Source organism: Mus caroli, chromosome 7 (assembly GCF_900094665.2).
Source record: "Mus caroli chromosome 7, CAROLI_EIJ_v1.1, whole genome shotgun sequence".
Taxonomy (NCBI): domain Eukaryota; kingdom Metazoa; phylum Chordata; class Mammalia; order Rodentia; family Muridae; genus Mus; species Mus caroli.
In genome coordinates, this window is record NC_034576.1 from 107,271,115 (window position 1) to 107,280,174 (window position 9,060).

The following is a 9,060-nucleotide window of genomic DNA, read 5'->3' on the forward strand; positions in this document are numbered from 1 at the left end:
AATAAAAAAGACTTGATGTTTTTCCAGGAGGAACTCTGTTTATGTATTTACAGGACCCCAGCAAAAGAAGATACTGAAGACAGGGTTCCTGATTGCATCTCTTTGAACTTTTAATTCTATATCCAGTGGATATAGGGATGTAAAATTGTTAAGTATCAATCTATATGTATCATCTCCTACCAGAATGTCACTTTACCAATTGTACAACTTCACCATGAATCATAATGGTTTTTCTCTTTGTATACTAGCTGCCTTATGATTTGTTACCAGTTACTTTCTCACAGCCTTGATGTAATGCTTCTGCTTTGTTTGCCTCGGTACATACAGACTGTTAATTCCCATTCATGACCTAAGAGACTTAGTGTCAAGCTCATCTTAGGCATTACAATCTTGGCTGCTATCTTAGGGCTGGTTACAGCTTCTGCTGACTCCTTAGTCCAACAGGTACACACTGCTAATCATGTAAATTCCTTGACGAAAAATATTTCTCTAACACTGATTACTCTGGTTAGGACTGATAGAGGTTTGACAGTTGGAATGAATGTTTTAGAGGAAGGCATCCTTTACATAGGTACTCAGACTCAAAATATTAAAACATGTTTAACTACTGAGAGGCCAAATCTTTTAAGTTCTGACTCCATTTTAGAGAACCTGACCTAACTTTGAACTCAGATAAACTAACAAGCTGGTACCTAGCATTAGTATCCAAGTCCCCCAAGTCCCTCTTAACCAACAAAGCCCAACCCTAGCTCCAGATTCTGGGCCAACCCTCAACAAGACCTGGGGTCTAGGTTATTCCTTCAACAAACTTACACCCCCAGGTTACAAACCACCCCTGATTAAGGACCACCAATGCAGAGGGAAGCAGAAATTAAGTTTATGATATGTCTCCCAGCACCAGCCAATTATGTTAAAGGTCACAGTAGCTTTCCAATTAGACCCTTGCATACTCACACTCCACTTGCTGCTTACTATAAATAAGGCCTTGCCTGGACAGATATTTAGAGCTCTCTCACCATCAAAACCCACCTTTATGACATGGTGCATTGGAGGGGCCTAAGCTAGCTTGAATAAAAGAAAGACCCTGCTGAGAGTTGCATCTGATCTGCTCCTGTCTGTTTCTTTGAGAGATCACTATCACTTCTCTGGCACTTTATGACCTCATGTCATGGCAATATAATTTGACTGGTGTCATCCCTCTGCCCTAAAATGGGTCAGAAATATCCTGGAAACAACACAAGTACATCTCTATGGTGTGTGGGACAATTCACAATGAGTTATGATATGGAGATTTTACATTCCCAGATCAGTGCTTCAGTCACTCCAGACTGAAAACTTCTTCAGGAGAATTTGCTCATTATGATTCAAGTTCAATAATAAATTTTGTTAAACATATTTTTTATGGAATTTTCTTATAATTTGGGAATTATATAGGATTCATTGCTCTGCTTCTGTTTCTTCTTCCAGTCATTTTCAAGCATTTAAAGTCTATTATGAGGTATGCTCAAAGGGAGATTTATGTACATCACTTATATTATTCAAAAGTAGGCTCCGGCAAATATAATTTCAAAATAATGGGATGATGATTATGACTTAGCACAGAGAAGAATCCTACTAAATTAAGTATTCCTTGAAAAATAAAACCCACATAACTAGGAGTTTAGTAAACTAGAAAGTATATATCTTACCGTGGAAAACACACAGAAAACATAGACAAAGCCTAACTGAGACTAAGAATGGAAGGGCACTTTGGGACCATGACAGTAGTAAATGATTTAGCAGGAATGGGAAGGCCTAAGATTGCATTATTGAAACACAAAACCATATAAAGTTAGAAAAAACGTTCAACTCACTGGATAAAGGACAAAGAGGAAACTAGATCAAGAAGCTAGTAAGGATATATCATGAAATAATGACTAAGACTGTGGCATGAAGGTTATTCACTGATAGTAGAAATGGAGAAAAAAGTATCAGGTTTCACTGCTTCATAAGGAGATACAACACTGACTAAGACAGATTTTGCTAAAGATGTGTGGTTATTTGTTTGAGTGTCTCTCTGTGTGTGTCTCTCTGTGTGTGTGTTTCTTTTCTTTTCTTTTTCTTTCTTTTCTTTTCTCTTTTCTTTCCTTTCCTTTTCTTTTCTTTTCTTTTATTTTCTTTTATTTTCTTCTCTTTTCTTTTCTTTTCTTTTCTTTTCTTCTCTTTTCTTTTCTTTTCCTTGAGGTAATGAAAGCCAATGGTCATGAGTTGAAGTCATCATAGGTTGATTGATACCAAGCTCAGGGTCAGAATGGAGAATGAGCCATATTGTTTCAAAAACATACAGGAAGGGAGGATTTGCATGATATGGTCGAACTAGAGTGAATCTTATTACTCAAGTAAGACTGAATGAGCATAATGGAGCTAACTGGGTGATTGAATCACCTACTCAGCAGTCTAACCATTATAGAGACAATGGCACTATAGTAATGTTTTTGTTTGTTTGTTTGTTTGTTTTGTTTTGTTTTGTTTTGTTTTTCTAGACAGGGTTTTTCTGTGTAGCCCTGGCTGTCTCAGACCTCACTCTGTAGACCAGGGTAGCCTCCAACTGAGAAGTCTTCCTGTATCTACCTCCCAAGTGCTGGGATCACAGGGTTGCATAACAACTGCCAGCAAAAATTTTCTTATAAGTAATTAGAGAGTTAGTTGTGGGTAAAATATGTACATCAAAATGCTTTGTATTCTTGAGTACTGATAACACACAAAAGAAGCAGAGTGTAGATTCAAGGTCTTTTTTTTTTTTTTTCCTGAGAGAATCAACAGTCTACGTAGTGGACTAGATGACTTCATAGACCATATGACCTTNACTGGAAATGTATCTGCTACAGAGAAATGATCTTGCAAATCCAAAGTCAACGCAGATGAAAAAGAAAACAGAGAAAGAGGAGAGAGAGATAGAGAGAGAGACAGGGAGAGGGAAGGAAGGAAGGAAGGAAGGAAGGAAGGAAGGAAGGAAGGAAGGAAGGAAGGAAGGGAGGAAGAAAGGAAGAAAGGAAGAAAGAAAGAGAAAAAAGGAAGGAAAACCAGGCCTAGGCTGTTTATACTGGTTCTGTGTGGTTAGCAAGGTAATGGGAACTCTTGCATGGCATGTGTAGTCTTCTATTAGACATGGTTTTGTAACTTTATTCCAAAGTAAGACCCAAGTTTAAGACACCTAGGATTTTGGAGCTAAATTCAGGAAAATACACTTCAAAGAGATGACAATTCTGAGCTGCTTTGCAGAGACCACACCCAACTTGTGAGAGGCTTGTCTGGGATTGGCTGTCCTGGGAAGACTGTAGGCATGGTCACAAGACTGGAGTATAAAAGACTGAGCATTTGTCCTCACTTGCAGAGATTGGAGGGGAAAAACTTCCTTCTGCTCCCTTAGAAGACTCCAGCAAGTTATTTGAAGAGGTCTTTGGAGACGTGGTGGTTGCTCTTTCCTTCCCAGAAGGTAAGTCTCACTGTAAGGTCTTTAAGTCTTGTGTGTCCCCCAGCAGCCTTGTCATCTCTGGCTGCCCTAGACCTGCATAAGGATGAATTGAGTGTGCTGGGACAGACTTTTGTTGACAAAGGGGCTGCTCTGCTCTTCTAAGAGGTTGATTCTCATCATAAGGTCTTTTGCAGCTTGCATGTGTAGTGCCAGAAAAGAGTAGTCATCCCCCAAAACCAGACAGGAACTGATGAGATGCAATCACTGTGTAGCCTTTTTACCAGCTAGCTAGGGCACTACCATGAGCCACTGTCTAGCAGAGAGGCTTTGGGGTGGTGAGGCCCAGAATATCTCTCAGGGTAAGAGCTTACAGTAAGCAGCAAGCAAAGGGGTGTGAGTGAGTGTGCAAGCATCTAATTGGCTAGTTTTTGTGGCCTGTAACATATTGGTGGGTGCAGGGAGTCATAGGCTGGATTTCTCCTTCCCTCTGCTTTGGTGTTCATAAAAGAGGAAGCAGGTTATGAACCTGGGGTTGCAGATCTGTTGGAGTAATAACATGGAGACACTGGTCTTGTTAGGGGTGGAACCTAGAGACTGGATTTATGTTCATGTTTGGTTTGGGATGGGTTGTATATGAGTGTTTTATTTTTTGGGGAAGGGGGTCAGTTAACTTGGAATGTAATGCTAGGTACTGTCCTGTTAGTTTTTCAGAGGTAAAAGTTAGAATTAAATGACTTAGTAGGAATAGGCAAGGCCTAAGATTGCATCATTGACACACAAAACCATATAAATTGAACTTGCTGGATAAAAAAAAAAAAAAAAAAAGAGGCCACTAGATCCAGAATCTAGTAAGGATATAACAGGAAATAATGACTAAGGCTGTGGCATGAAGGTCATTCACTGAGAGTAGAAATGAAAAAAAAAAAGTTTCAAGTTTCACTGCTTTATAAAGCGATACAACACTGACTAAGACAGATTTTGCTAAAGATGTGTGGTCATTTGTTTGAGTGTGTGTGTGTGTGTGTGTGTGTGTGTGTGTGTGTGTTTGTTTTCTTTTCTTTTCATTGTAATAAAGCCAATTGTTATGAGCTGAAGCCACCAATAGTGTGATTGATACCAAGCTCAAGGTCAGAATGGAGAATGAGCCATATTGTCTCAAAAATATATAGGAAGGGAGGATTTGCCTGGTTTGGTCCACCTAGAGTAAATCTTATTACTCAAGTAAGACTGAATGAGCATAATGGAGCTAACTGTGTGATTGAATCACCTACTCAGCACTTGCACCATTAGGAACAATGGCATTATAAAAATGTTCTGTTTGTTTGTTTGTTTGTTTGTTTGTTGTCTGAGACAGTGTTTTTCTGTGTAGCTGTAGTTTTCTTGGACCTCACTCTGTAGACCAGGGTAGCCTCCAACTGAGAAATCTGCCTGCATCTGCCTCCCAAGTGCTGGGATCACAGGGTTGCATAACCACTGCCAGCAAAAATTTTTCTTATAAGTAATTAGAGATTTAGTTGTGGGTAAAACATTTACATCAAAATGCTTTGTATTCTTGAGTACTGATAACACACTAAAGAAGCAGAGTGTAGATTCAAGGTAATTTTTTTTTTTCCTGAGAGAATCAACAGTTTACTTAGGGGACTAGATGCTGCTTGTGGACGTTGTACATCGTGGTGCGCACTAGGCTCCGCACCACGATGTACAACGTCCACAAGCAGTTAAGACACCTAGGAAATTGGAGCTAAATTCAGGGAAATGCACTCCAAAGAGATGATATTTCTGAGCTGCTTTGCAGAAACCACACCCAACTTGTGAGAGGCTTGTCTGGGATTGGCTGTCCTGGGAAGACTGTAGGCATGGTCACAAGACTGGAATATAAAAGACTGAGCATTTGTCCTCACTTGCAGAGATTGGAGAGGAAAAACTTCCTTCTGCTCCCTTAGAAGACTCCAGCAAGTTATTTGAAAAGGTCTTTGGAGACATGGTGGTTTCTCTTTCCTTCCCAGAAGGTGAGTCTCACTGTTAGGTCTTTTTGTCTTGTGTGTCCCCCAGCAGCCTTGTCATCTCCAGCTGCCCTAGACCTACATAAGGATGAATTGAGTGTGCTGGGACAGACTTTTGTTGACAAAGGGGCTGCTCTGCTCTTCTAAGAGGTTGAGTCTCATCATAAGACCTTTTGCAGTTTGCATGTGTAGTGCCAGAAAAGAGTAGTCATCCCCTAAAACCAGACAGGAACTGATGAGATGCAATCACTGTGTAGCCTTTTTACCAGCTAGCTAGGGGACTACTATAGCCACTGTCTAACAGGGAGGCTTTGGTGATGATGAGCTCTGAATATCTCTCAGGGTAAGAGTTTACAGTAAGCAGCAAGCAGAGTGGTGTGGGTGAGTGTGCAAGCATCTAATTGGGTAGATTTTGTGGCCTGTAACATATTGTTGGGTGCAGGGAGTCATAGGCTGGATTTCTGCTTCCCTCTGCATTGGGGTTTGGAAGGGAGGGAGCAGGTTATGAACCTGGGGTTGCAGATCTGTTGGAGTAAAACGTGGAGACAGTGGTCTTGTTGGGGGTGGAACCTAGAGACTGGATTTATGTTCATGTTTAGTTTGGGATGGGTTGTATGTGAGTGTTTTATTTTTGGAGGATGGGGTCGGTTAACTTGGAATGTAATTCTAGGTACTATCCTGTTAGTTTTCCTGAGGTGAAAGTTAGGTCAGGTTTTCTAGAATGGAGTCTGAAGGTAACAGATTTGGCCACTGGCATACCCTAAAATCTTTTCGTGTTCTTGTCCCATATCAAACACAGCCCTGTCTTCTTCTGGTGCCCCAGAGCTGCATCAGAATGAAGCTCAGGTGGTGCAGGAGCTAACTGTCAATGGAAAGTACAGTCTGATTTGGAAGAGTCCCCAAGGACCGGGATGTGGGCTCCAGAACACAGGCAACAGCTGTTACATGAATGCAGCCCTGCAGTGCTTGACACACACACCACCTCTAGCTCACTACATGCTGTCCCAGAAGCACAGTCAAACCTGTTGTTCCCCAGAAGGCTGTAAGATGTGTGCTATGGAAGCTCATGTGACCCAGAGTCTCCTACACTCTCACTCGGGGGATGTCATGAAGCCCTCCCAGATTTTGACCTCTGCCTTCCACAAGTACCAGCAGGAAGATGCCCATGAGTTTCTCATGTTCACCTTGGAAACAATGCATGAATCCTGCCTTCAAGTGCACAGACAATCGTGCCCCACCTCTGAGGACAGCTCACCCATTCATGACATATTTGGAGGCTTGTGGAGGTCTCAGATCAAGTGTCTCCATTGCCAGGGCACCTCAGATACCTACGATCCCTTCCTGGATGTCCCCCTGGATATCAGCTCAGCTCAGAGTGTAAAGCAAGCCTTGTGGGATACAGAGAAGTCAGAAGAGCTACGTGGAGAGAATGCCTACTACTGTGGTAGGTGTAGACAGAAGATGCCAGCTTCCAAGACCCTGCATGTTCATATTGCCCCAAANGTACTCATGCTAGTGTTAAAGCGCTTCTCGGCTTTCATGGGTAACAAGTTAGACAGAAAAGTAAGCTACCCTGAGTTCCTTGACCTGAAGCCATACCTGTCCCAGCCTACTGGAGGACCTTTGCCTTATGCCCTCTATGCNGTCCTGGTCCATGATGGTGCAACTTCTCACAGTGGACATTACTTCTGTTGTGTCAAAGCTGGTCATGGGAAGTGGTACAAGATGGATGATACTAAAGTCACCAGGTGTGATGTGACTTCTGTCCTGAATGAGAATGCCTATGTGCTCTTCTATGTGCAGCAGGCCAACCTCAAACAGGTCAGTATTGACATGCCAGAGGGCAGAATAAATGATGTTCTTGACCCNGAATACCAGCTGAAGAAATCCTGGAGAAAAAAGCATAAGAAGAAATACCATTGCACAGATGGTGTGGGAGAGCCCTGGGAAATCAGGGAGAAGAGAGNAACCAAAGAAACCTCCTTTGGGGAGGGGAAAGTGCTTCAGGAAAAGAACCACAAGATAGCTGGGCAGAACCTCAGGAATACTGAAGGTGAACTTGATCTGCCTGCTGATGCAATTGTGATTCACCATCCCAGATTCACAGACAACTGGGGCAGGGATGCTCCAGACAAAGAGAATCAACCCTTGCACAATGCTGACAGGCTCCTCACCTCTCAGGGCTCTGTGAACACTGGGCAGCTCTGTAGTCAGGGTGGAAGACGAAGATCGAAGAAGGGGAAGAACAAGAACAAGCAAGGGCAGAGGCTTCTGACACAGGCTCTTATGGACACACTGTTGACCCANGGTGCCTGGAACAAGAGGTTTGGACCTCTGTTTCAGGCAGGGACAATGGCTCACCCTTCACGTGGTGTCCATCTATCCTCTGGGCATTTGCCTGTTTTTGCTGACTGACTTTCTGATCGTTTGAATGTGGAAAAAACTGCCCAGGGTGTTGCTATAGGTTAAAGACAAGAAGCTTGACACCCGGGGGAAGTCTGCATAGCCTCTCCTGCAACTCATGGGATCTGAGCAGCATAGAGACTAAATCACCACACTGGAGCTTTCTTTTATTTTTTTTTTCTTTTTTTTTTAAATATATTTTTTTGTTATTAGATATTTTCTTTATTTACATTTCAAATGCTATCCCAAAAGTTCCCTATACCCTCCCCACACCCTGCCACTCTACCCACCCATTCCCACTTCTTGGCTCTGGCGTTCCCCTGTACTGGGGTATATAAAGTTTGCAATACCAAGGGGCCTCTCTTCCCAATGATGGCCAACTAGGCCACCTTCTGCTACATATGCAGCTAGAGACCCTAAGAGAACACACTGGAGCTCTTGAGGTTTGGAGCTTTTGCTCAGGCAACAGGTTGCTTTTCAACTGCCCTTTCTAACCTTTTACCCAGAAAATGTGTAGATCACACTGTAGAGATAGATGTTCCTATTCTTTGTGTGTGATTGACAGTTCTTTGATCAAATAAATTCTGTTACTTCACAACCTTGTCTGCTTATTTATTGTTATGTTTTCTTTTCCTATGTTATGTTATGTTCTTATCATGAATGTAAATCAATATGGTATACTCTTGGAAGAGTGTACGGAACCTGGTTATAACATGGTCTCATAGGTGTAGACAGGAATCATCACTCACAGGTTTTTTAAATGAGGATTCTTTTCTCCCAGAGAGTTACCACCTAACCTGTCTGTGGGGGGAGGTCATGGGCACCACTGAAATCCTGGCTTCTAGACTCAGGCTGTGAGATTGAAAGAGAAAGGTTGAGGATCAGCACCTGTGTGGCATCAGGTGTTCATCAAAGACAGATGGAAATAGTCCAGGTGGGACTTACAGAGTCTGTGACTGACAAACTGCCTGAGCTCCATCCATGTATCTGCCAAAGACTGCATCAGCCTCAGTGTGCCTTCTGGTCAACCGGGCCCCAAGTACTTCTTAACCCTGTTAAGAAGCTGGAAGAAGACAAATTCTGCTATTGGAATGAAAAGGTTGCCTCTTTGAAGGAGAGGAAGCACCACTCTGAACGATATACAGAGTTGGTAATCAGTGCAATGAAAAATGCTTACTAAACACAACTTGATTACTGGTT

General features: G+C 42.4%; 1 pseudogene; it reads left to right on the plus strand.

Moving 5' to 3' along the window:
• Window positions 1-3,453: 3,453 nt before the first annotated feature.
• LOC110298021 lies at window positions 3,454-7,872 on the plus strand (annotated as a pseudogene).
• The last annotated feature ends 1,188 nt before the right edge of the window (window positions 7,873-9,060 follow it).